The sequence below is a fragment of the Pagrus pagrus genome (genome assembly GCF_965226575.1).
Source record: "Pagrus pagrus genome assembly, chromosome: 7".
NCBI classification, from domain to species: domain Eukaryota; kingdom Metazoa; phylum Chordata; class Actinopteri; order Spariformes; family Sparidae; genus Pagrus; species Pagrus pagrus.
The window spans coordinates 2168539-2195491 of NC_140191.1; the positions used below are offsets into that span (position 1 = coordinate 2168539).

The 26953-nt window shown below is 42.7% G+C and overlaps 1 protein-coding gene across 14 annotated transcripts in view; it reads left to right on the forward strand.

The window, feature by feature from the left end:
• Positions 1-14854: 14854 nt before the first annotated feature.
• Positions 14855-26953, forward strand: part of mef2d (myocyte enhancer factor 2d) — a 110042-nt gene continuing 97943 nt past the window's right edge. For all 14 annotated transcript variants that reach the window (XM_084358506.1, XM_084358511.1, XM_084358497.1 and 11 more), the window contains exon 1: positions 14855-15040. The gene's annotated coding sequence lies outside the window, so the exon portion shown is untranslated. The remainder of the gene's footprint in view (positions 15041-26953) is intronic.

Below are 26953 nucleotides of genomic sequence, written 5' to 3' on the forward strand. Positions count from 1 at the left end.
GTCTGCAGCAGCTTCTACTTCCTGTCATGTTGTTGTGACATCACACGTCTGGCGGTGACTCTCAGAGTGACGACCAGCGATTAAACACATGAAGCTGATTACTGCTCAGAACCAGCAGAGACACTGAACATGTGACCAGACAGACCAGACTCCATTCAGAAAAGTCTTCATTCAGTCACACGTAATAACTCATAATCTACACTTTGTCTTTTACAGTTTATTTTCTGTGCTGTTTGTAGCAGATTGTATTTATGACAGGACACATTTCTGAATCTTTCTTTGCAGTTTTGAACGTTAAAAGTTATTTTCATGAATAAAAAAAAAGTTCAAGGGATGAAAATGTACTCAAGTACAATTTTAAAAACCTTTGAGTATTTGCATTTTCTGCTACTTTATTTAAGTACACTCAATCTTCACTTTAATCAAAGTAATATTTTATCACTGAAACACCCTTTTTATTGTGTTTTATACATTAATGTGAGCTGGGGATTGTCCTGTTTGTGCATGACATGATAAATAACATACTGAGATATATTAAAATATGTATAAACTGTATGTGGGTGTTGTTACCACCTTTACATGTTATGGCCTGATTAGGAACTGACCTGGATATAAACTGTTTTATGTGATATTCTGCTTCTTTTACTAATGTATCATCAAACACTCTCTCTATATATAAAATCACAAGGTGCCTGCAGGTCTGATGTAATCTCTGAGTTTCACTGAAGGATCTCATGAAGTGTTGTTAGTGTCTGAAGGAACCTCTTGATCATTTACAGTTTATCCAGGAAGTCCTCTGAGTAACGTTCAGGAAGTCCTCAGGAAAGAAGAGAAGCCCTTAAAGTAACTTGATGAACCCTCCAGAGTAAGAGGAGGTTCTCCAGGAACAAAAGCTGCTGGAGGAACCGGTCTGATGTCGAGAGCATCTCTGAGCATCCTTCATCGTCTTTTTTTTTTTTTTTACTTTCTGAGAGTGTGAGCTGCTCAGCAGACAAACAACTCATGATGAGGACGACGAGCCTCCAGGAGCGAGGAGGAGGCCACGGCAGCGCGACGTCATTTCATCTAAATGTAATAAAACGAATGTGAATATTCATATTTGTTTGATTTTAAATGTGATCACACACACAGACCACAGTGGATGTAACATGTAGTTTCTCTGCAGCGCCCCCTGCAGGACAGACAGTGTTTCAGCCACTTCCTCCCATTATTAGACTGATGTCTCCCTCTAGTGGCTGTTTGGTTTCACTACAGCACATTTCTGGATTACAGTTTGATTATGATTCATCATTATTATCTTTATCTTCTGTCCCTACATCAGAACTTTAAACACTGAACTGTCTGTTTAACATGACTCTGGGACTTTTTGTCTTTTGCCGTATTTTTTCTCCACACATTCATGAAGGTGGATTTTTTTCAGGTTTCTCGTCGGCTCTGATCTTCTTTGACTCTCTGACAGCAGAGTGTTGTGTTTCATCTGCACAAATAAAGGCAAACAAATGAAAACATATGTGTAAAAAGAGATTAAAACAATCACCGTCTCTTATGCTGCTGATTCTGTTAAAAGCCAGCTAATGACACACTGTTTTTGACAGGTGTTTTCATCACCTGTGTGCACTTTGTCTGCATTTTTATGTATTTCTTGTGTATTTTATTTAATTTTTGTGTGTTTTTTATTATGTACAGCTTGAGTGGACACATCATCTTTTATGATTTTATCTCTGTATGTTGTAAAAACATACATTTCTAAAGCAAAAAAAAAAGCCTTAAACACAAAATCCAAAATAACCTCAAACCAAGAAATAAATAAAAATGCAAGAATAAGATCCTTCCTTCACAGTAGTTGCAGAGGAGGTCATGTGACTCAGGTCTCACCTGCAGCACCTGGAAATCCCAAATATTGAGTTAATATTGTAAAATGCTGATCTTCCATGTTATAATGTCACTTGTTATTCTGTTATTTGGGTCTATAACACCTGTTAAATGTCTGAGTGATCCCTCCTCTGTTGCTCTTCCTGAAGTTTACTCCACTTCCTCCCATCACAGACCTGAGATCAGCCCTCCGTGTGTCTCTGTTTGTTTTTATTTGCATTTTCTTTTTTCATTTTACTTTATTGAGGCCAAAGATTTTTGCCCGATCATAATCAGACCATAGTTTTTAGTTTGCCTTGAACACAGTCTTTCCCCTCACCGTCACCATGCAGTATTAGTCCTGCAGAGATACTGCAGGAGGTGAGGCTGTGAGAGAAGATGGCAGTGGATGTAAAAACACTTACAAGGCCTGATTCTGTGTTAATAAGTTCTGAGGTGGTTCTGAAGATGATAACTACTCTGCTGGCTTGATTTAAACTGTCATATAGTGACATAGTTATAATTACATTGAGTGAAACGTCACACAGTCGGTCAAAACAAAACAAAATATCAAGAAGCGTGGGATCATGGGAGATGAACAACCACTGCTGGTGACAATCTGTGCAGTGAGTCAGGCAGAAATGTTCACATGAGTTATGTTTCGACCTTCCTCTCCCTCTGACGCATCATCTGATGTGAAACGTTACCTTCAATACAATTACAGATTTCTCTGGTTTGAACATTATTGCAAACATCTGCACAACAAAGTAAAATATAGTGTTTTTCTCTTGATCAAAATGTTGCTTATTGTACATTTAGAGAGTAAAGATGAGAACATTTTACATGACTTTTTCTTTGTTTCTGCTGTTTTGCTTTGAATCCACGAGAGAGAGCTCGAGCACATCTGGAGCAGCAGCCTCGGTTTCCCCCACAACACACAGAAGTGACCTAAACCTCGACATGAACTCTGTCTTCCCTTCAAATCATACACTCTGCAGGCGTCCTCTCTGTACCGTCTCAATACGAACCACCTTTTTCCTGTAACTCTGATTTCTAAAGCTCGTGCGTCAGTAAGAACGATGTCCTCGTTTCGCAGCAGAGCTCTCTGGAAACATCTGCTCCACAGCTTGTCAGCCCGTGAGCACTGAGCTCCGTCTGACCCCTCTCCATCCCTCAACCATCTCTCAGATCTAAATTAGCGGGTTCCTCGCAGAGATCGTTGGCATCAGCCAAGTCTGTTCACCTCCAATCTGGACAGCGAGGTCCCCCCCCTGTTAATCCGCCCTGTGCCTCTCCTCTCCTGATTGCCTCAATTTAGCCCTAATTGAGGGGTGCAAGCTGAAGAGGAGTGGGGGCGTTTGTTGGCTGCGTTGCCATGGACACTGAGCGTTGCTAGGCAGCCGGCGGGATGCTGTGGAAGCGGAGTGCAGCGGGTCACCGCGGAGAGAGGGATGTGCACCCACACACCTCTCATGCACAGAAACAACACACTCCACGGCTGATGGGGGGAGCTGAAAGGGAGAGCACGGAGGCACGAACACGACGGGTCAGGACCCGATCGAGTGTGAAAAACGACCTCGCCGCTAATTGTTCCTCTGCTGCGAGCATCTTGACGAACAAAGTAATATAATCAAACCACCGGTAATAATGAAATACTGCAACTTAGAGTCAGAAAAGTCAAAACTGCCCCGTCCTCACTCTGCAGAGAGAGATTCACCTTGTTTACCCCAAATCACTGCACAGTAAAACCCACTCGCTGCATGTATCAGAGGTTTAGGAGTATTTCTACCAGAGAGTGATGTTTGTTCTTCTTAAATGGTTTTGTTTGAATATTTTACAGAGGCTCAAACAGGTAAAGGTGTATTTCTTTTACGAGAATCAAGCAAAAATAAGAGCGGAGTCTGAAATAAAGATATTTATTTCATCTTCCTTTAAATCATCTCACAGCTTTAGTCTGAGGAGGCAACAGTCCACACAGTAGCAGTTCAGATACGTGTGTATAAAAAGACTCTAGTAAAAGTCGAAGTAGAAGTATCACAGTGAAACGTCTCCCTCTGAAGGGGTCAGGGTGTTTCATTTCAACATTTGTAAGAGTGAAACTACGTGCACGTGATCCTGCCAGCTGCTTCTGAAGCACTGAGACAAAACCAGACGGTGAATGTGCCGAGAAAACAAAACTATATGCAAGTTATCACCGCAAAATTAAAGTCTGGACGATATCCGAGGAGCCTGAAGGGAGGAAGTCTCACTGACTCTGTGATCCACGACATCATGAACATCGATATTTCACTTTAATATGAGACAGAGATCTGGCTGAACGTTCTCAGCACTTCACACTTGGTGGTTCAAAAAGACCTGATGGAGACAGTATCGTCTCCTGACAGGTAATAAAGAAGACACAGAGCAAATAAACAAGAGGTGGAGAGGATTAGAGCAGAGACAGATAAGACAGAGACAGAGAGGAGGAGAGGAAGAAGTGAGACTGGCTGAAGATAAAGAAGATAAGAGGTGGAGATAACAGAGAGAGAGAGGAGAGTCAGGCAGAAACACAACACGTCTGGATTTTTGTTGTTTCTAATCTCAGCTGAGTTTCTACTTTTGATTTGGCCGAAGTTTTTAAAATGTTGTGTCTTTGTTTTGCAGCGACGGAGCAAGAAGGAGAAAATAAACATGAAGAGCTGCACGGAAACACGTTAACCACAAAGTGTTTCATCCCCTCCGTCCTCTATTTCTGTCTCCTTAGCTCACAGTTTCCTCTCTAACATCATATTTGGCTCACAGGAACATCGTCACGGTGGAGTCACCTCCGACCCTGCTGGGATAAATGTAAACATCAGGTCGTGTTGGCAGCAGCAGCCTCGGGGAGGACGGTGTCGGCAGGTGGGTCCACAGACTGAAATATCTACAAAGATGTAAACACTGAGTCAGTTTTGATGCGTACACCTACACATCTATACTCATCACAGTCTCTGGATGCCCTACAAACATCACTGTTGTGTTACCGGTTGTTATGTTACAATGTTTAAATAAAGCAACAAACACACGGCTGAATAAACCAGCAGGTTGATATCTGTGGTACCAAGTCAGAGGCCTTCATGTCCCCCTCCAGATGATCTGTAATAGATCTGGTGAAGCTGAGACTTTTCATCTCACGTCATCTCATGTCAAAATGGTAATTGGCCAACAGACGGTGTAACACATGAAGATAAACTGAGTGAAATCTGGATAATAAAACAAAGATAAAATCATCTGAACCAGGTGTTAAAAGCAGTTTTATACACGTGTATTTTAAGATGTGATTTAAAATGGGGCACGCCTGATCTCTGCCACACTCTCTAACTTTAAATCTTTTCTTTATTTCACTCTACTCGGGAGTATAATTTGAAAAATGAACATCATGCTGCGTTGAAGAAGACTTGGAACTAGCGGTTGAGACCATGAAGTCCTCAGGAAACTGTTCACCGAGGTCATAAATCAAGTGAGAAGCAGGCACCCCCTGCTGGGCACTGGCTTCACTTCTCAGACATCAGACGCTCGCTCCAGATTATTCAGTCACCGGTTGAGTCTTTAGAGTTTGAGCCATAAAGTAAAAAAACAAATGTGGCTGATGGATTAACCCGTCACAGGATGAGCTTTTTGCGCTCTTTCCATTAAAAGGTCACGTTCATTACGTGTCTTCGCAGCACTAATCTAGCAGCTGAACACTCACAGAGTCAAACGGTGACGTGACGTCCTCATGTGAACCCGGGTCAGTCTGGGGGAAATGAAAGTACTTAAAGGTCTGCGTGTCTGGAGGCCGGCAGCAGACAGCACATGTGTTTCAGTTGTGATTGAGTCCGTTTACGATGCAGTGCAGCAAATATCCTCAACGTGCTCTGAGGATTTGAGGACAGATGATTCATCTTATGGATTTTGGATGCACATATGTTCCGACTCCAGTGGGATGAAGCCTTTAGTTTGCACGCACGTTTGTGTAGTGCAGATGGATTTACTAGAAAAAGGCAGATAACACGATCTACATGCAGCAAGCAGGGCCGTTTGGAGATCACTGGACAAAGTAAAACAGCAGCACAAACAAACAGAGAGAAAATCTGGTGCTCCGTTATCATCCAAGTCTGATGTTAAAAAAGATGTTTATGACAAAATCTGGTGAATAAACTCTAAATTTGTGAAACATTTTTTGGAAAGTGAAAAAATACTTTTTTTTCAGATCAAATTAATACAAAAATAACATTGGATTTGACCTGTTATTAAGTCATAAACACAGAGAAAAACATTTCAGAACTAGAGCACCGAATGTAGATTAATCCGCCGCTGAAAGTAGTCCCCAACAGATGCACTATTTCCTCCTGTTTGAGTTATGTTTTGTAAAAGAGTCCTTTTGTTAATCGAACAATGTGTTTGTGTCGACATCATCAGTAGGAACCAGAGGGTTTGGTCTTTTCACGTGCACGCCCACAGCAGCCTCTCAGAGACGGTCTAATTTGAGTCTTTTCTTCACAGCATGAATATATCACATAATAGAAAAAGCATGCAGAGGTGACATGAACCTGCGTGTGGTGATTCAAAATGTACAATGCTTAAAAGTGGACCATGACACAAAAAACACCTCAGGAGGTCGTTTTATTGTCTGCGTCTGCTTCACCAGTGGTTTTTTTTCTATAGGTGACAAATATGAGGAAAAAAACAACACGAGCCTCGACACAATTCTTCAAAAATATGCACTGGAAAAAATAAATTGTTGAGAAAACTTCTGTTAATTTATTTAAAGATGAGGTCAGAAAGTCCGAAATCTGTGTATTGCAGCCAAATTTCAACTGAGACAAGGCACGGATGCTTTACGTTTTTATTTATCTATCATAGAGCCGTGTAAATAACTTTATACTTATTATATTGACCCAAAAATAAAAAGAGTTTATTTATTTAAGTGGTTATGAAACAGTCTCTGTATAATACTGATGCCTCTATATGAGCAAACGAGACCATCAGGAAGAAGAATGACTGTCAGCGGCTCAGATTCCTTCTTATTCCTGTTGGATAAGTCGTGAAAGTCCATCTGTGCTGAGGATGAATTTAAGAGGCTCACAGTCTGAGTAAAGAAGCTGCTTTGTAGTCGGTGGTACGGCACTAAAACAAAGTTTACTTATTATTACAGTTATTAAATAGTTACATTATCTTATGTTATGTGTTTAAAACTGAAGAACAGTGTCAAACAAATAAAGAAACGTCTTCCTGTCAGAAACTGTCAAAGCAAACGCACACGTTAGCCAGATTAAGATCTTTAACAAAGGAGACGGTGGTGCTCATATCGCTTTTGTCCACAGGGGGCGCCAGAATCAGCAGAAAAGACAGTTTCTTGTAGCTGCTTTAATATCACTGCAGTTAGACGAGTCTAAAGATTTGAGCATATTGTGACTGGTTTGTTGCCATAACTTACATTTATTTTAAATTCTCATTATATTTATTTTTTTCAGGCCTTAAATCATTTTCTTGTTGTTGGGTTGAGATCTGGAGACTGAAGGCTGCAGCAGCGTATGATTTATACTTTTCATACTCGTCGTTCAGTGAGCTCTCGTGTCTTATACAAAAACGAGTGTGTTAAAAATGTTTCTTCACTCATTTTTTTACCAGGTTTTTTCTGAAACTTGACGACCTACATATCCACGTTGACCCGGCTGAAATGAAGTCTGGGGATGAGAGAAGCAGCAGCTCAGACGGTCTGCAGAGAGAACCGGTGGATACAAACAAGCCGACAGTCTGTGCAGCGACGTTTCACAGCAGGCGGAGAGGAGACGTGTGAAAATTCATGGCAGAAGTGTGAAAATCTTGTGCTTTAAGTTCAAGAAGCACCAGGTCTGCGTATGACTTTGCTCCCTGGCTTTGACCTCGGTTATTATAAAGACGATGAAAAGAGTTGAACATCTCTTATGATCCATTTAAGTTTCAGGCATTTGGGATTTGCAACAAAATCAATCCAATGCTTGTTGAGATATTTCAACTGGTGTCCTGATCGACTACAAACCCCTCGAGCTACGCTGCTGTCGTGTTATTAACCTCCTCCCTCCTTTTCAAACAGCACATTATATATTAATGTATATATACAAAAGATACATTATGTAAACTCAACAACATGAAGAGTGAAGATCGTTTATCGCTCTGTCTTGATGTCACGCAGCCTGTTTAAGTCCAAGGTTGAACAGTTGGAGTTGCAGCACAAACACGGAGCAGCTCTCCGTTTTATTCACATCAGCAATTCAATCAAAATGCATCTCGGCTTGATTGCAGAACAACCGGGTAGATTCTGCAGTTCTTCCCAGCAGTCGTGACCTCCTGCCCTCCCGGACACATTAGCAATCTTCCAGAGCGTTGTGAGCTGAATATTCAAGCTGCAGCACAACGGTTCAGGTCACTGAGTTCCTGTTTGTATGTGTGAACCCTCTGCTAAATGTGACCAGCGGAGCCTGTTGATCATCCCAGAGCTGCAATTTTGAGCCAAACATGAGCCAAATAATAAAAAAATACAATGTAGATTATCTGGAGACGCTGAAATACTGAGTACGATTATCATATTATATAACTGCAAGATGCTCAGTGTTAGAGACACTACGTGGACATCTGAACAGAGTACTCATGTTTTAAACCTTTCAAAAGTTGCAATATGTCCGCTAAAAAGTTACTGATGACACAAAATCTCATTTTGTGGTGAGGGTCGGAGAGTCGGTGCAGAACTGGACCTCCCGGAGGAATAAACACCTGGAGTCTCATCAGATTCTGCTCTGATCCGGAGACGTCCACCGACCGGAGGAGAGCTCAGAGATTAGTTTTTAACTTCTGGGATTAAAAAAGTGGATTTATCTTCACTCCTGTTTATCAACCTGACTGCAGCAGTGATCCGGAGGTGACCTCCATCGTCGGGTGTTGGTATATACTATATATTATATATACTTTACTTCATGAACGTTACGTTACAGAGAGGAGAGGGGAAGAAGAAGAGGGAGAACCAGAGTCTCTGCTGAGAGAACTTACATCCTCGCTATATGCTCGCTAGCTTCCAGCTAATGTGCTATGAAGCTTTGATGCTCAGCTTTAACTCATCCATGTTCATGGATGAGTTAATGTTTCAAAGTGCCCTCATGTTACATTTAGTCTCGTTGACTTCCTTCCTCACTCGCTGATTCTCTCCTGGAAGTTCTGGCGACAGGCGATCGCATTTTTCCATCCTCAGGTGTCACGTTGTGTTACTTCGTCTTGTCTTCCCTCCCTTGCGAGCGATCGTCCTGATTACTTTCACCTGCCCCTGATTATCCTCCTGTGTTTTTGGTCCATGTGATTTCCTCCTCTCGTCATCGTTTTCCCATCGCTCACCTGCGTTCAATTAGTTATCACTCCCTGAGGACTGAAGTCCTCGTCTTCCTCCTCGCTCCTCGTCAGTTTGTCTGTTATGTTTTCCCAACTTCACTAATGTGTTCCTTGTGTTCCTCGATCATGTTCCCAGTGCTTCTTTGGCTTGGACTTCATTTAGTTTTTGTATTTTGTACCTCCTGCCTGCTTCTTCTGTTTTCTGGTTTTGCGTTTTGGATTTCTGGATTTTGTTTTCGGACTCCAGTTTTGTTATTAAAGCTCATCTTTTGTTTTTTTAACCTGCTGCCTCCTTTTGTTTCACCTTCTCTGCTCCATTGTCACTTGTTGGACAGAATGGTCCTTTAACATTTTAACTACTTTATTTCCTGTTGATGGTTTAATCTGCAGCACAGTATCATATTTTATTAACTGGTAATGTGCTTTGTTTTCAAAATCTCGCTCAGTTAAGTAACTAAAGCTGTCAGATAAACGTACAGAGTACAATAATTCCTTCTCAAATATAGAAAAAGATGAAGTATTTTAATGAAATACTTACGTTAAAGTACCTCAAAATGTCACTCAGGTTCAGTATTTCAGTTGCTCTCCACCTCAGAGCGTCTGACTCAGACAGCGTGTTCGTTAATATGCTGCTATGACAACCTGCACTCTGCTGGTTTCAGTCTCTCCACCAGATGTTGAACCTGCTGCAGGGATCTGCTCACACTCAGCCTCTCGAGCCTCACCGAGGGTCCATCACTGATGTTCGATGATCAGAGTCTGGCCTCCAGTTTACCCCCCGAAGGCTTTGAGCGAGGTTGAGGTCAGGCTCAGTGCAGCACAGCCTTCATTAAGATTTCTCTTCACTGAAAAATAAACAGTCCCAGACGACCAAACGGATGTGGACAGTTTTAAAAATCCTTCAAACTGCTTTTCATTGCAGACGTTCAGCCCTCAGGCTCTCTGTTCCACTCGTGCATTAAAATGTGCGACATATGAACGAACACATCATCAGAGCATTTTTCTCAGCAGGGCAGCGAAGTGGCTCTTAATCTTGGAAAATTAATTATGACATGAAAACAATGTCTTGCACCCAGTGAACTGCTGCTGGAGAAACGATGTCCTCGCTGCTTCAACAGGGGGCGCCAAACTGTAGTTATTGATCGGGTCCTGCTGGCTGATATTAGTTTGAGCAAAATGAATCTTGTTTGTGGGGTTACACAAAGTTTAACATGTCGAATCCTCTCCTCCAGCAGATCATGGTGCCGGTCCTGCCCGGACTCTGCTTCCTGTGTGTTTGTGTTTGTGTATCCAGACTCTGGCCCGGCTCTGCTTGTTTGTTGTCATTTTTTTCCCGTGGCATTTCTCTGACCCCGGAGCACAAATGGCTGACCGCTGGACTACCCAGCTGTACGAGCAGAGCGTCAGCGGGACATCCATCTGACTGCTGCAATTCCCCCTCTGAAATAAAAACCCCATCACATAAGCTTCTTATGCAAAGCAGAAAACACTGTGTAATCTCCCTCTGTGTCGCTCCCTCTGTGTGTCTGAGCCGGTGTCAACACTACTACTACTACTACCGCCAGTTACTTCACTGCTTTTAGTTCTGTAGCTACTTAAGAAATCATGACAACTTCCAGTTTTTATGTTTGGTGGCGCATTACTCAGCTGTTCCCCCCTTAAACTCAAAAATACCTATTCTTCCTCTCACCTGTAGTGATTTATATCATCTAGATTGTTTTGGTGTGGAGGTGAAGAACAGAGAGCCTCAAAAAAACTACATCTGAAACACTCAACAGCAGAAGAGCAGTTGTCTCTTTCCAGATATCACTACCTAGTTACTCAGGATGACCCACAGACCTTGTTGTGAGCAGTTACATGCAGGAACTATTTTCTTTCTACCTGAACACCTGCCAACTGTATCACTCCACCTACTCATAGACAAGAGGCTCATACCTGTGATAGTTCTGGATGTAAACATTAATGACGTCCTCCACGGCTGAGCTGTGTTGTAAAAAAGTAACCAAAAGTCAGACTCTAATAAAAGAAAAGATGTCGGACATTGTGTTCAAATTTACAGTCATACAGTAAAAGTCTTAAATCTGACTGTAAATCTACTTAAATTAAAGTATTTTTCAGGCAATCAAGTAAAAGTTAATTATACGTATACTTACAGTTATGTATCAAATCAGTGTTGTTTTGTTTATTTCATTACCAATAAAGCAAACTAATTTAAAATGCACTTTGTTGGCTCTGATGTAGCACAATCTGCAAAGTAGCAACAAACTAAAGTTATCAAGTAAATGCAGTTGAGCAGAACATGGAAATACTCTCAAGTACAAATACCTCAAAATTGTGCATGAGACTCCTCAGGACGAGCTCTGTGGGTTATCTCGAGTAACCGGGTCAGGATTTCTAGAAAGAGACTCTGAGTTTTAATAAATGTATTTGTTTGGGTGCCATGTAGCTCCGTTATACTGGAGAGGAGGCCGACGTCTCTACAGCTGATGTGTCCAAAACTCTGCAACTCAAACCAAAGAAATCTAGATGGATAAATCAGCGCTACAGGTAAGAGAGGACAAATATGTGTTCTTGATTTTTAAACGTAATGATTGCCCCGCCCTCAGGTTCTGCCAGTCATATTGATGAGGCGTCACTTGTGTCCTGAGACTGAGATATCGACCCCCCGCCTCACCTGAGTGGAGACACAGCACGAGTTATAAAAGTAGATTGATTAAAACACCTTTGTTCGACTTGTGACCTGTTATAAAACAAGATGTCTGGTTTCTCGTGTCTCAGACGTCTTTGAGTCGTGAGCGGTTCCACCAAACAGAATTTCTCCTCTGAACTCACCGCCTGGTTTCAGTCCAGTAACAGTTTGAGGCTGAAGGAGGAAAAATGAGCCGTTATTTAACAAATCAAAAGATTAGAGAACAGTCCAGAAAATAAAAACAGATTTGTGGATCAGAACTTTGTTTTTTCTTCTTCCCTCTCTTCGTCATCATCTGACGACCCTCCAGATGGATCTGGTGACCATTTGGACGGGCCGGACCCGCAGGTTGGGCACCACTGGACCTGGAACAGCTGATGATGATGACGTCAGAGAGAACCATAAAAAAGGTCACAGGAGACATTCGACACTTGAAACACAGTTTGCTGTTTACTTCAGCAGATTTTTGGACGTAGAGCTTTTACTTACAGTACTGTGGAGTTGTTCTACATTGTGGTACTGATCCGTTTACTTAAGTAACAGGCCTGAAAACCACTGTGGGTTTGTCTGTTTCCAGTGTTGTGTTCTGGTTTTTATTGTCTCACCAAAAGTCTGTTTTATATTTGAGGATTCCTGACCCGACTTCAAACCCTTTATTAGATTAAACTGTTAGTCAAATGTTTTGGATGGTGGAAGTGGGTTTTCTGTCTCCAGAACCATGTGTTCTGGTTGGTTACATACTGTTTCGTACATACACCACATCACCCCACGATGCCACAAGTGTTAACTTTCAGTTCCCTTTACGGCCTGACCTTTCTGCACAGCTGAGGTCGGGCCTGCTCGTACAGTGCTGTAGGTGCTGGACTGTCATCGATCCGGCACCGCAAATGTGTGCAGCCCGGTACAAGAGTACAAGTCGGAAGTGGTGGAGAGTTTTGCCAAAGATCTTCCTCCTCTGAACTCCTCATGTGGTTTCACTCAGCTGTTCAAACCGTCTGATATTTCACAACAAAAAAAGGAAACGTAAAAACAAGTAATAGATTTAATCACCTCATGACCCGTCAGAACTAAACCCAGCTCCACCCTGAGCAGTAACGTGACGCTGACACACCATTGCATCAGTGTTACAAATCTAATAATAAAAAATAAATGATTTAACAAGTGTTTAGTTTAAAGATGTCACTGCTGCTCTGAGTCTGACGCAGGGCTTTTACTTGTAACGGAGCATTTTTGTTTAGTTGTTTTGGTGCCTTTACTGAAAAGTTGCTCTGTGTGTATGATCCTGCTCACAGAACCACGGTCCAGTCCGGACTGAAAACAAAAGGGGGGATTATGCTTCATGGTTCTCGCTCCAACAGTGTGGAACAAACACCCACCAGATATCAGAGCAGCCAAAACTTAAAAAGCTTTAAGAAACTCACCTGTACAGACGAGTGTTTGCATCGTGTATTTAAAGTCTTTTGTATTTTGTCTTGTTTGCTGCTCTTTGTTTTGTATTTTTGTGGAGCAGCTGATTTTATTGCATTTCATTTGCTTAGTTTGACTTTCCTGTACTGTACTTTATTCTGTGGAGAACCTTATTATTGTTGGAGCTAATTGTAGTTAGTTTGGTTATTATTTGTGTTTCTTTAGTCTATTTATTTCCTTGTTTAGTTTTGTCTCGTTAGTATTTTGCTTTGTTTTTGGTTTATTTAGGAATGTGTGTAACACCTGAGCTCATAGAGGAGGAGGTAGGTCAGACGACCATGATGCACTTCTTCTGCCTGCATAAACTACAAACACATGGTGGCTCTTTGATTTTTATTTTAAAGTTTGATTTAGATTTAGATACAGTTACTATTATAACTGTTTTGTTATGTTTTTTCAAGGTTAAATAAAAAACATAAATACATTTTAATTTTCTGAAAATTATAAATGTTTTTAAATATAGTTGCCTACTCTGCTTTTTAAATGTATTTATTTTCACTTTAACTGTTATATTTTGACACATGCAGACTTTAAATTGTTTTCCTGATGTTTGTTTTTACATTTTATTAATTTATAAATGTTTAAATACAAAGAAGTTTAATTGATCTTCTTCTTTTCTCGTTAATTAAATAATGAACCAACTTCCAGCCGTCCCAAAATAAAACCACCTCATGCACGAGCTGTATTACTTTAAATCTCACGAGCCGAGCACGTTTGATCCACGCTGACGTAACGTGACGTCGCCTCACGCACGTACAGTGAAGCTGTAAACAGTGAGAAAAAGCTGTAAACTGTGAGCGTCGTGTCTTTTCACGCGCACTTCTTCCTAACGCTCACAAAAACGTGCGCACGTGTGAAGGTAAACATCTGGCACAGGTGTCGCCGGCCGTGCCTTCACGCGCACACACACTCACACTGTACGTCACTCTTCCGCTCACTGTAAACATCGTGTTCCTCCGCCGCTGGACACACGAAGTAGTGCGGCGGAGATTCGCACCAGTGAAAGTACAGCGGAGGCTTTTTGGGAGCTTTAATTATGTTTATGACGCTTTTACAACACGGACATGATGTTATATTTAATGTAGAGACCCTGTATGGCATCTTATTCCTGCTCCGCTGGGTAGATGCACAACTTAAATCCACGTTAGGGGGTCTATATGATGTCATTTATAATTTTTACACGTAAATATTTAGATTTTAAAACACTTTGAACGCGTGTAGTTGTGTGTAATCACACGCGCTGACTGTAAACTCTGATTTAATATTAAATAAATCAGTTAAAGCGGAGCGAGTGCGCCGTGAACACGACGGGCGGAGGGATATAAACTCTTAACACATGATGTCGCCATCAGCCCTTCCTACTTCGCCGCTCACCTTCCAGCAACTCCGCGCAGGGGCGCTGTGATTGGTGGAGGCGGCGCGCACGGCTCGCTCCCATTGGCCCGCGCTTCCCGTCAATCATAAAAGCAGTGCCCACAGGATAAGATAGGCACCATTTGCCATAACTAAATAGTTACCTTGTACATCAAGTAAAGGGAGAATTGTTTTTAATTGGCAGCCCACCGCGGCCGGCGGACTCTTACCTGCTCCTCCACGTCCACACCTGCTGAGTGCAACACAAGTGTGACGTCTGACGCTCCCGTGTCATCAAACAGATGTGGATACAGAGCTCGGGTAAGTCTTCACCAGCTTCTATTTGCCTCATTTGTGTTATTGGCTCTTCCTGTGTCTGTGCGCTTGTGACAGTTGTGTGTCTGTCGGTGTTGTGTTAACTCCGAGGGAGGCTGTGCGCCCCGACCCGCAGCCCTCAGCCTCCCTCGGCGGGTTTCGTGTGTGTCAAGGACACGCAGCGCCGCTTCGTGTAGTTTGTGCTGCTAAGTTAACATCAGTATCACACTTCCAGCTGCTTCCATTCCGACTGACTCTTACTTGCGTGCACGTTTTCCCGTCCCGCACACCACCTTCTTGGAAATAAACGCCCCGCAGCAGCCCCGGCTGAGGGGCTCGTGCGTTGTGTGCGCAACAGTAATACCACTCCATTAAGGGAGCTGTCAGGAGCGATTTACGACAAGTGTCAGGCTGCTGTCTGTGGATGCGATTTCTCTTCGTTTCTGCAAAGTGGATTTAATCTCAACTTTTTTATTTTATTTTTTTTATCGCGCCATCAATTTGGTTCACGCGTCAGATGGCAGCGCAAAGTGGGCAGATAAAGAGAGGAAACAGTGTTGTGCCTCAGGATCTCTGTAGTTCTTCATAACAAGAGAAACACACATATATCCTTAAAGCTGTTGTGTCTGTCGAGTCATTTTATGTCTCTTTCATGAGCCCATTTCCGACAATTGTGCTCTCATCGCTGTGCGTAATTGCTTTTCTCCCGGGAGAGAGAGTGCCATCAAACTTCTAATTTCCTCCTCCAACCCGGAAACCATTTTGCTCGTGGAAGCAGCCCTGTGTTAATGATGGCATCAATAAACCCGAATAAAAACTCCTGTCAAGTTCAGCTCTGAGGTTTGTCTTTGGCTCATGATTTGCGTTCTTTCCCTCTGGTTTGGCTGCAGCTCAGGAGAGGCAGGTGACTGGGATTAGAGGGCAACAAGACAATGAGAATGTGTCTCTGGAGGGGAAGTCTCCGCTGTCAGGAGGCAGGAGGAACTGTTATCTATTACATCATTATCTAGTGCAGCAGAGGGATGTGCTGCAACACGGACGGATGAGTGTTTCAGCAGCGCCTGCAGGTAGAGTCCAGGTTGCCAAAAAGGTGTCACGGGGATCTCGAGGGAGACAGTCCAGATAAGGGTGCTGAGTCCCGGCAGTCAGAGGAGGAGAGCAGATTAGCCGTTTCTTACGCGAGTCTTTGGCAGCAGGACGCCTCAGATGCTCAGTGTTGCCAATGTTTGACCAAATAAGACACGAGTAAACTGCTGTGATAAGACTTTAGTGATTCCTCAGCGGAGAAATCAACTTGTTAGAGTCCCATTTCTGCCCAGACACAACAAACCCATATCAGCCATGAACGGCGACTGTTGCGTTGCCTCGCGTCGCCAAAAAGCTGCACTTGAACACACCGCAAAGACTACAGACTACAGGCAACGGCAAACTGCGTGAGAGGAAATGGCTCTCGATACCACAAGGTGGCGATAGTCTGTCGTTGTCATTCAGTAAAAGAAAATATTTGGATATACAAGCCGTCGTTACGATAAAGCAGTGTTTGCCTTTCATTTTCGCACCACCCTCGCTAATGTAGCCACTTCTGATCCAGAATAAGTGTGATTAAAAAGAGGCACATGGTGCTATCGACGAGGCGTCGGCGAAAGATAAGGAGAAGCCGCGCTACATGGGTGAAAGTATGGGTACTACAGCGACAGGCTCGAGGAGCTTCCCTTTTATTTTTCCTTTCCCAGAGTGATTTCTCTCCCCGACGATGATTCTGTGCTCCGCAAACAACTACGGCCGCAGACGGCCCTGACATTGGCAGGAGAAGGTTGCACGTTCGAGTCCCTTAACCAAACATGTCCTGAAGTTTTGCCCCTGAAGCTCTCAGTTCAAATAGCATCAGATAAGAGTGCAAATACCCAAACTGTCAATATTAATCAAAAAACCGAGTCATCACGATTCAAGATTTTGTAGGTAAAGGTGTTGGAAATAACAACCCGGAGGTCTGAAGTGGAATCAGAGTCAGAACTACGTCCAAAAGAAATCCTGCCAACATCAGATCTTCTTCCTTCTCTCATCTCGTTTCAGTCTAAAGCTCCAAATCTTCTGTTTGAAAGTTTGCTGCCGTTTGAAGCAACCAGTATTCGTTCAACAATTCCAGCGTCAGAATAAAAAAAAACTTGTGAGTTTTGTCAAATTTCACCATGGAGACAGGTTTATGTCAGCACCTTCCTTTTTTTTTTTTATTGTCTGAGGTGTGAGCGAGCGTGGGTTTTGGCTGACAAACAAAAATAAACGCTCTGTTGTTTCTGACGTTGTCAAGATGTCAAAGCTAATAGGAGCTCTGAACCAACACACACACACACACACACACACCTTATCTCTTCCTTCCTCCCACTGTGAGATGCCAACATGCCGTCTTTGTGGGCCTCGATTCTGGGCGTTATTGAAGGCCCGTATCCTCGTCATCCTCTCCATCAGCTGCTCGTTGGACTGTGAGGACGGAGGAAAACGTTGATGATGCACTTTAAAGATCCGACACCTCTCTCTCCTCTCCTTACATTACATTCATGCAGCAGCAGTCTCACATTTCTCCTCAGTCTCTGGAGGGCTCTCCCTTTCACTCGTGTACTCACACAGGAACACAATCCATAAATTGAACCAAATATTGTAGCTGGACTTGTTCAGTGAAAAGGGGCTTAAGCTGCTGATAACTTATGGGCTCAGCTCCAGTAATGGGCTTTTGTGTCCCTGAGAAGCGTGACTGCAGGCGAAGCTGTACGCCTAGCTCTCATCGACAGAGCGAAGCTTCCGTGCCAGGACAAAAAAACTTAAGGAGACAGTTTTTATAGTGAAAGTAATCTTGGAATTAATTCCCCTGAACATCTCATCCAAATTCTCAGAGTTTTTTGCGAGGAAAGCAGGACTGAAGCCGAAGCCATGTGCTCCATCGTGTGCTCTGCTGGCTACAGTCAAAACACAGCGGGAGGAAAAAAAAACCCACCCCCTCCTCTGCCTCCTTGTTTCTGTTAATTTGAGGAAGTACAATCATTCTCTCCTGCCGCAGCTTCCTGCTGAATTGCAAACACAGGCGGTCGGCCGTCGTGCTCTCCAGACATTACAGAGAGCGTCAGAGTCTGTCAGAGGCGGCATGAGGTGACGGCGTGCACGGCCATGTCGCTTCAGCAGACACAAGTTCAGTGTGAGGTCTTTAAGCTCGTGTGTCTGGATGCACCAATCACACCAGTGTTTAGTTTATATTATCGCTTAATCTGCTATTTATCTTACTTAATGCCATTTTTTTCTGTAAAATATCAGAAAATTGTGGAATAAATCTGCTCTTTATGACTTCTCAGTATCCAATGAGACGTCCTCAAATATCTTACCCGTGTATCAGTGTTTTCCTTGTGTCTGTGGATGCAGTTTCACCTTATTTAGACCGTTATTATATCCATGTGCGTATGTGAATAGTAAGTAAGGCTGGAGCAGATAATAAATAATCAACTACTAAAAAGAAAACGTCCAAAAATAAGTCCACTGGGGACAAACTACAACTATTAGAGCTGTAATCGAGTCAGTTTAGATTCTCTCCATATTGAGTAAGGTGGTGCCAAAACAAGCTTGGGGCATGATGTGCGGTAAATCCTATATATATTTAATTTACTGTAATATATGACAAAGGAAAACTCCCAAGACTTCCAGTTCCCTATTTTGATGAGTAAAAGGAAGAGAGGTTTTAAGCCTAATTTCTAAGAAACATGTTGTTCTGACTCTTTTTATATCAGAAAATAAAAATGAAGGTCCATTAGTAGCTCTTCTTGTATCACACAACCTTGTCATTAAAATGGTAAAACTTCCATTTTCCATTGTTTTGAGCACTTTGAGGAGTTTTTCTGCCATTTTAGCTTTTTGTATTTTGAGGCCAACATGCAGAAGTTTTTGTTAAAGTGAAAGAAAACCTTAGCTGCTGATGGAAGATCATGTACGATCAGGAACAGCTGCTAACGGACTGTTTGTGGTTTTTTATAGGTTTTCTTTGCTAAACTAAGTGTAAATGTACCTCGAGAGGCAGCTGGATCCATTTTGTCGGACCACTCAGCGTCCTACAAGGAGCTACTGGCAGCTACGGGCCGGGCTTTAGATGCTTTAGATTGCTTCGAGCTTGATTTACCAACTGGCTCCGCTGGTGGTGTCGCTCTCCTGCTGTTGATCTGATTGGTTGAAGTTAGCCTGTGATAGACAGATGGTTCGTCCAATCACCTGCCAAGTATTTTTTTTGAAAGTCTCTGCCTTTTTCCAAAACATTTTCCTCGTTGTTGCCAGATCGTTCTGTGTAACAAACCATCCGGCACCATCAGGTTAAATGTGAATGGAGTTGATTGAAGTATTAACATACGATGCGCAGATTTGATTAGTTCATCAACAGGAAATTGATTTATGTTTGTTTCCTCAGTTATTCTGGTCAAATGTGAAGATTTGTCGCTTCTTCTTGTTTAACGTCATTCTAACTTAAATATCTTGTGTTTATTTTGGAGATGTCAGCTCGGACTCAAACAACACGTGGTTAACATTTATCCTGTTTTCTGACATTTACAGATTAAATGATTAAACTAAGGGCCGAGCACCGGCTCCTAAATGTTGCTGTTGGCTTTGTGCGAGCTGAGACACTCGAGCAGAGACGATCTGTGAGGAGACGAAGAAGGTTCAAACCAATTCGTTTGAATTAAAACTAAAGAGCAAGTGAGCAGCGACACATTAATCCCCTGACAGATTTTCCAGAGCTCTCCATTAGTCAAGACCCTTCAGACTTTCACGGTGGACCCGGAGGGGCTTCATCCTGCACTATAATTTTAACTGGGGTCTAATTTTCACTAATCAATTTGTTTGTTGGCCAGGCTGAGTATCGACGGGCTTTAATCACTGCCGAGGCCAGCCGGAGCAGAAAATGACATCATCACGCTGTGGAGGTTTTAAAGTTTGTTTTCTGCTCCGACACCGTGAAGCTGGACGGAGAAGTGTTGAGTTTGAGTGCTAAATGGAGGCGAGCTGAGCGCCCGCAGCCTCCTGCCACCTCATTGATTTGGCTGTTTACCTCTTCGCCCCAGACTCGTACAGTAGAGCAGCTTTTGGTGGACATGTGTTTCTGCGTGCGCTCGCCTGCAGCTGACCCGTGCTCTCATCCCACGACGGCAGAAAAAAAAAAAAAAACCTCTTCTTGTAAGCCGGGGTTAGACGAGCACGCCCCCGCGACTGCTGTCGAACTGAAAGCCCTCGCCCCACAAGCCGTGCTCCTTTTTCAAAAAAACGGACGAAAGCATTTCAGCAGAAAGGAGCAATTACTACCTGCTCTGCTCGTGTTGCTTTCATGGCCCTCTTTTGTGTTGCTGATTCCAGGGCAGATTTTGTCCGCGGCTGTTCCCACGCTGAGCGAGGAGAACAGGAAGAACTCAGCCGCGCAGCAGGCCTCTGCCTTCTGCTATTATGGCTATGATTCAATCATGGCAGGGCAGCGTTTTACCCCAGCACACTGAGAGAGGGAAAGAAACGTCCTCTCTCCTCTCTCCGTTAATGGAACTTAAAGCCAAAGGTGTTTTTGTACAAAGAGGGAGACCATCAGCCACTTAATGTGGGAAGTAACAGCAGCTAGCCTCACCTCACAATCCACTCTCCCCCCCTTTACTGCACTTTCAAAATGGCCTCCCTTCTGTGCTTTGCAGCCAGAGCAGCAACACGCAGGGTGGAGGAACCAGACCGGGCGAGATATGCCTCTCCCGGCGCTGCTCATCACGCCTACTGTTTGTTTGCTTTGGCCTGAACTGGAGCGGCGAAGTCGAGTGTGTTACAGTTACAGTTCTGGATTCGGTTCATTTTCAGTTTCACATTCTCAAATTAGCAGCAAAGCAAAGCAAAAGTTCTGTGACTCACAAAATCGCAGTTGCTCACGTTCGAAGCAGCATTTTTTTTTAATGGCGGCGTGGGAGGATTTTTTTAATGCCGCTTCACCCATGAATGAACTCGTTTCTCTTTGAGTAATCTCTCGAGCCGACAGCGACGATGATTACACGGAAATGTAAATGTAAAGGTGAGAATGTCGTCGAAAGGAAATTAATTACCAACTGGTCTGACGATCGATGAATCGTTTTTTCAGCAAAAATGTCGAACGTTTGCTTCGTCATTTATTTATTTATTTATTTGAAGATGTCGAAATTTTTTGGGACATTTTACAAACATTATTTTCACCACAAACTGGTGAAAGTAATGTGCAGATTAATGGATGACGGTCTGGTGTGTTGCTGGCTGTCTGGATCACTGTCGAGAGGATGTTGATGATATAATTGTTGTGCAGCTCTGATCAGTTTTCACTGGTTTCTTTCAGTTATTCTGTCATCAAACAACAGGAAAAATGAACCGACAATTTAACCTAATTAACCGTCAGTCGTCATGGACTCTGATGAATTTAACAGAATAAACAATCAGAAGATAATCCTGGATCATGCATTACACATTAATTTCCTGACACTCAGAGAATAAACGTCGACTAAACGATTGTTTCAGCTGCGTCACACTCCTCAGTCGTTACTAGTTATTGGAAGGAAACTCGAGCACACACAGTGAGAATGTTCAGAAATCACAGAGCTGAAGTGATTTTGATTCCTGTACATTCGTCTGAGCGTGAACCTGCTCGGCTCGGCTCTGCTGTAATCGTCCAGCTCTCATTTTCACAGCAGCTGCGAACACTTGAGGAATAAAAACTGACTCCCAGCATCCATCCTGTCCAGCCTGCGCTCCAGAGCTGCTCTCCAAGACGTCGATATAAACCTCAGTCTACCATCGAACGGTAGGGAACAACATGCGCCTGAAACCCCTTCGTTTGGTTTATTTGCCGTCAGTCTGACCTTTGTGAAAACGCCAAACCGTAAGCATCGAATAAACCACTCGAACATGCATGTTGGACTCAGTACTGAGCCGCCGAAATGTTTCCTCAACACCAAGAACGGTCGAGAACAAGAGCTGACATTCTCAGATTTAGATTTGTGATGTGATAGTTTCTGATATTGATGATAGTTTTTATTTAGGTCGTCTTGTACGGCTGAGTTTGGCTTATTTTTTGTAAAATCTTGAAATTGGTTTGGAAAACAAAAACTTGAGTTCTGATACTTGGACATCTTTTAGACCCGAAACAGTTAGTTGATGGTTGTTTTAATCGTCTTTGATGGTAAATGTTGTTCAGGCACTTTAAAATGGAAAAACAAACTATGTGAAGACCGAGCTGTGAAGGTTAATCAATTCATTCTCTCATCCTCAGATATCTTGATAATCCATTTATCGGGTTGACGAACAAAAAAAAAATCTAAATTCCAGCTTCTTCAGTGTGAATATTTTCTGTTTTCTTTCCTCGTCTGTGACAGAGAACTGAACTGATCTTTGGGTCGTGGACAAAACAAGACATATTTATCGACCAAACAACTAATCGATTAATCGGATAAATAACCATCCGATTAATTGACATTGTGAATCCTCATTAATCGCGGCCCTGTGTGGATGAAGCTGCCTGAGCTTCTTGTGACTGTTTTTCACTCTTCGGTGACATTTTGTCGACCGAACTCTTTTTATTGATTAATCAGGACAACAAACTAATGATGATAATAATTAGTTGCAGCCCTGTAAAGACTTCCAGACACCCAGCTGTGCATGCGTAGTGTAATTGTCCTATATTTGCCAACATGTCCTCCCTGCTCGGACCCTCGGGGGCCACAGTGAAGGATTAGGGTCCAGATGAGTCGTGGCTGCAGGGCAACAAACTGCCGTTACTTACACAGGACTAATCCCCCCGTCCTCCAGCAAGCTCCTAATTGAGCCATCATCAGCTGCTGATCTACGGGTTAAACATCAATTAAGGTAATGAGCATATAGAGAGGAGGAGGAGGAGGGTGGTGGTCCTCAGTCCGGAGGGCAGGGAGGTGATGCAGACCCGCCCTGAGGAGGAGGAGTGATGATGGTGGCGGTGCAGGATGGAGCCTGATGGTGGTTTGTTGTTGGTTTAGCTGTGTTTGTGTTGGACAGGCCGCCGTCTGAGCTGCTGCTCAGCTGCTGCTGGACACTCACACACATTTTCGGCTGATGTCATCATCGCTGTCATATTTAGATATCATACCAGAAATGTTCAAAGTAATGAGATCTGGGATATGATCCTCAAAATAAATCTGTTTCCGTCATTTGTGTCACAGAGTGATGTCGCCCAGTGAAACCTTGTTTTGGTGCCGTACTGTCGGACTTCTCGGTTCATCTTCAGCGCTTCACCATGAAAACTAGTTTTACTTTTACGACTTAAAATTGAAAATAACTCGGTGATGACTGGAATACGTTGTTCAGAAGTAGCCAAGCTTCTCGCTGAAGGTCTCATGTGCTGATGTAGGTCATAGACAGGCATCAGGGTTCAACTGAAACTGTTTCATAAGTAGTTAAAAGTTCCTCGTGGTCCATTTCATTAATCGTTTAATCAATAAAATGGCACATGACGAAGCTCCCAGAGCCCAAAGTGACATCATCAGATCGTCTTATCATCAGTCCAACTCGCCAAAGAAATCAGATTACAAACAAACAACACATTCCCAGGTCTGAGAGGAGCTGTGCAGTGATTCAGTCGCTGTATCGATTAGATTTTATTAAAATATCCAGATAGTTATGATGTCATAATGATTTCAAGTCATCTTGGCACAAAAATCTCTTTTCCAGTTAAAATCCCCCAAATCTCTCAGTACTTGGTGACTTACATGACTTTATAACTATTGTTATCTTAATCATAGTAGATTTTGGATAATATGTTATAAGTGTTGTCTGTTCCTGGTTTTTAAAGGCTTTCTGACACATTACTGACGATTATTGATCAGAAATCTCATTGTTTTCAGATTTTGTACCAAAAGTCAATGTGCCAATATCGATATCGAGATATTTGGTCAAAAATATGATTTTGTCACCCAGTCCTGGCATTAATGACGTGCTTTCGTGTAGATAAAATGTTTTTGGGTATCACGTGTTGCCTTAAAATATTTGGTTGAAATCTTTAATATATGCGGACACACCGCTCGGTGTCAGGAGGTGATATTTCAAGTCTCTGTGGTTGAAGAAACTGAAATTATTGAAACTGAAACTGCATCTGAAGAAAACCCAAAACCCGCCCACGCCGTTTGATTGACAGGTGCTCTGTGGACGTGCGGCAGCAGCGTCTCGTAGATTACCGCTCGGAAATTACATTTTTAAGCATATTTATCCTCGCCGAAAGCTTTTGAGGAAATTAACGATTAAGCCTTAAAAGCGTTTTGTGCAAACAAACACACATTTGTCTTTAAGGAGGACGTGTTGAAGAATGTCATCTGTCCCCTGAGAGACGCTCGGTTGGTTTATTTAAACAACAACAGTCAGCCGGGTCGGACGGGGACTCGTCACAGCGCCTCTGGTCTGTTTTTGTTGTGATGGCAGAAGCTTGATAAAATCAAACTTCCTCATTATTTGACTTAATGATAACAGATTCTCCTTTTGGGTTTTTGATGCTGCAATACGCTGCAATTTGTCTTCCTGCCCGACTTCATTAGAAGAAATTGTGTCTAACGGGGTCAATAAGAAGTCAAACGTGTCTCCACTTCTGGAAATGCTTCCTGCCATGTTAAATTGATCATTCAATATTTAACAAACACTGATGATTCAATCTTTAAACGCGTTATTATTTTATAAGCAGAGCTCTTAAGATGACTCATAGATTTAATAGAATCCCAAAATTGCGCCTCGCTTTCATGTCAGCAGTTTAGTGCTCCTCATCGACTCGTTCAAACAGCTGCAGAGTGAAACTTTGAAGTCCATCGCGTGTCAATTATAGATGTTTGTCCTCCGAGATGAGATTTGATTGACATTTTTAAAAACATTGATTTAGTGATAAACAGAAGGTGATTCATGAGGACCGGGAGTCTGCAGCTCCAGCGTCGCTCCGTCTGTCTTGGCTGTATCGAACAGTGAAACGTGTCCGTGTTGATCTCAGTCTTCAGATGTGGTGCAACAGTTTACTTCCTGATTTGGTTCCTGAGGTTGTTTATTTTCCTCGTCCTTCCTTTTTAACAGTTCCTGTGAACTGGGACTTCACCGGTATTTATTTGTTGTAATCAGTGAAATATGATATGAAACATGAGGAAGTTGTGTTGCTATGAAAACAACCTGATATGTTTGTGGCTTTTGTGGGCGAGTGGCGACTTCATGTCTCAGCTTTCAGCAGGAGCGACGCGCTCAGCCTCCGAGCTGCGAAGGGGAAGTTGGATTGCAAATTCCTGTGTGCTGGCGTTTGCCCCGACTGTGTCACCCCGGCCTAAATTATAATCAACCTTTCTGTGGTTGACCGCGGACTTTCCGTTCATCTCACAGATGAACAGAGCAGCAGAGAATGCCTCTGCTCGCTCCTCAGATGATGGACTCTGGGGAAGTAGGGCAGCAGGGTGGCCTGGACTCTACAGAGTCTTGTCCTGTAATCTGAAAGGTCACAGGATTGTATGCGAGGTGTTCGTCCAAAGTGCCCTTGAGCTGGACACTAAACTCTCCAGCCCTCCTCCTGCTCTGATTTCAGCGATGATTTCATTTTGTTTGTAGAAACATGAGTCACACAGCTCACCAGGTCTGCTCACAAAGATCTGTTACATAAAATGTAAAAACGGAAATGAGATTTTTATATATATATAAAAAACCTCTGTGTGGTAAATCCCTGCTCAGTTGTTGATTTTTTTTTTTGTCTCTAAAAATACTCAGTTCAGGGCACTAAATATATCCGGTCTGCCTCGGAAGAAATTGCTGGAAATAACCCGCTTTGGAGCCAAAATGGAAATCTGTGCTGACCTCGTTTTGACTACGAGGTAGAAACAAGCGAATGAAAACACTGACGGCATGTAATATTTATTTTGATCAGGGATTATAGAATCCGTAGGACTCTGGACATCTCATTACATTTCATCTCCGGGTGTCTGTGCCGTTTTGTGATCTCGCTCTCTCTCTTCCCTTTTCGCAGTCGGTCGCCGAAGCACTTTATCCAGATTAAGTTGTATTTTCCTTCCTTTAATATACTCTTTACAAACCAAGAGAGGTCATCTGATGCAAAGCTGCCCCAAATGGACATTGTATCGGGCGTGTGGTGGGATCAGAGGACAGTGGTCCCTGGATCAAGACACAAACCTACGGCATCTATGTGGGTTAAATGCAACTTAAACCCAACACAATTTGCAGGATTAACCTTAAATAACGGGAGCTGGAGCGCAGAGAGTCGCAGCACTCGCAGGGTTGCAGCAGCAGCAGCAGCAGCAAGCGGCGGCACTCTGAAAAAACCAGGCCCGGCTTGACCTTGACTGGGCCGTGGTGTCAAAATCCACTTAAATTCAATTTGAATCCATTTAGTTCAGCTTCTGGCAACCTTCAGCAATACAGCCTTTTATTTAAAACTCCATTACGTTCTCAGTAGTCTTGGAGCTTTTAAAAAGTGGCTGGAAAGAAGAAAAGTGACAAAAACCAAACGAACAGAACTGAATGTAAGAGAAGAAACAGAGAATCTGCACTTTCTCAATAACTGATAATGATAATTTAATTGATTAATCGATTAGTAGATTAAAACAAAATTAGTTGCCACCCAGTTGGATAACTGATTAACTGTTTAAGTCATTTTCAAAGCAAACATTTGCTGCAGTAAATGAAGAGTGTTTGGGTTTTGAACTGTTGGTCGGACAAATGAAGCAGTTTAAAGACGTCACTTTGGCCTCTGGGAAAGGAAAATAAGCATTTTTCACAACTTGGTGACATTTGTAGAATAAATAATCTATTAATTATGCAAATAATCGTTAGTTGCTGCGCTGTTTTTTCCACCAAATTGCAGAGAAAATCAATTTTCTCAAAATAAAAAAAAACACT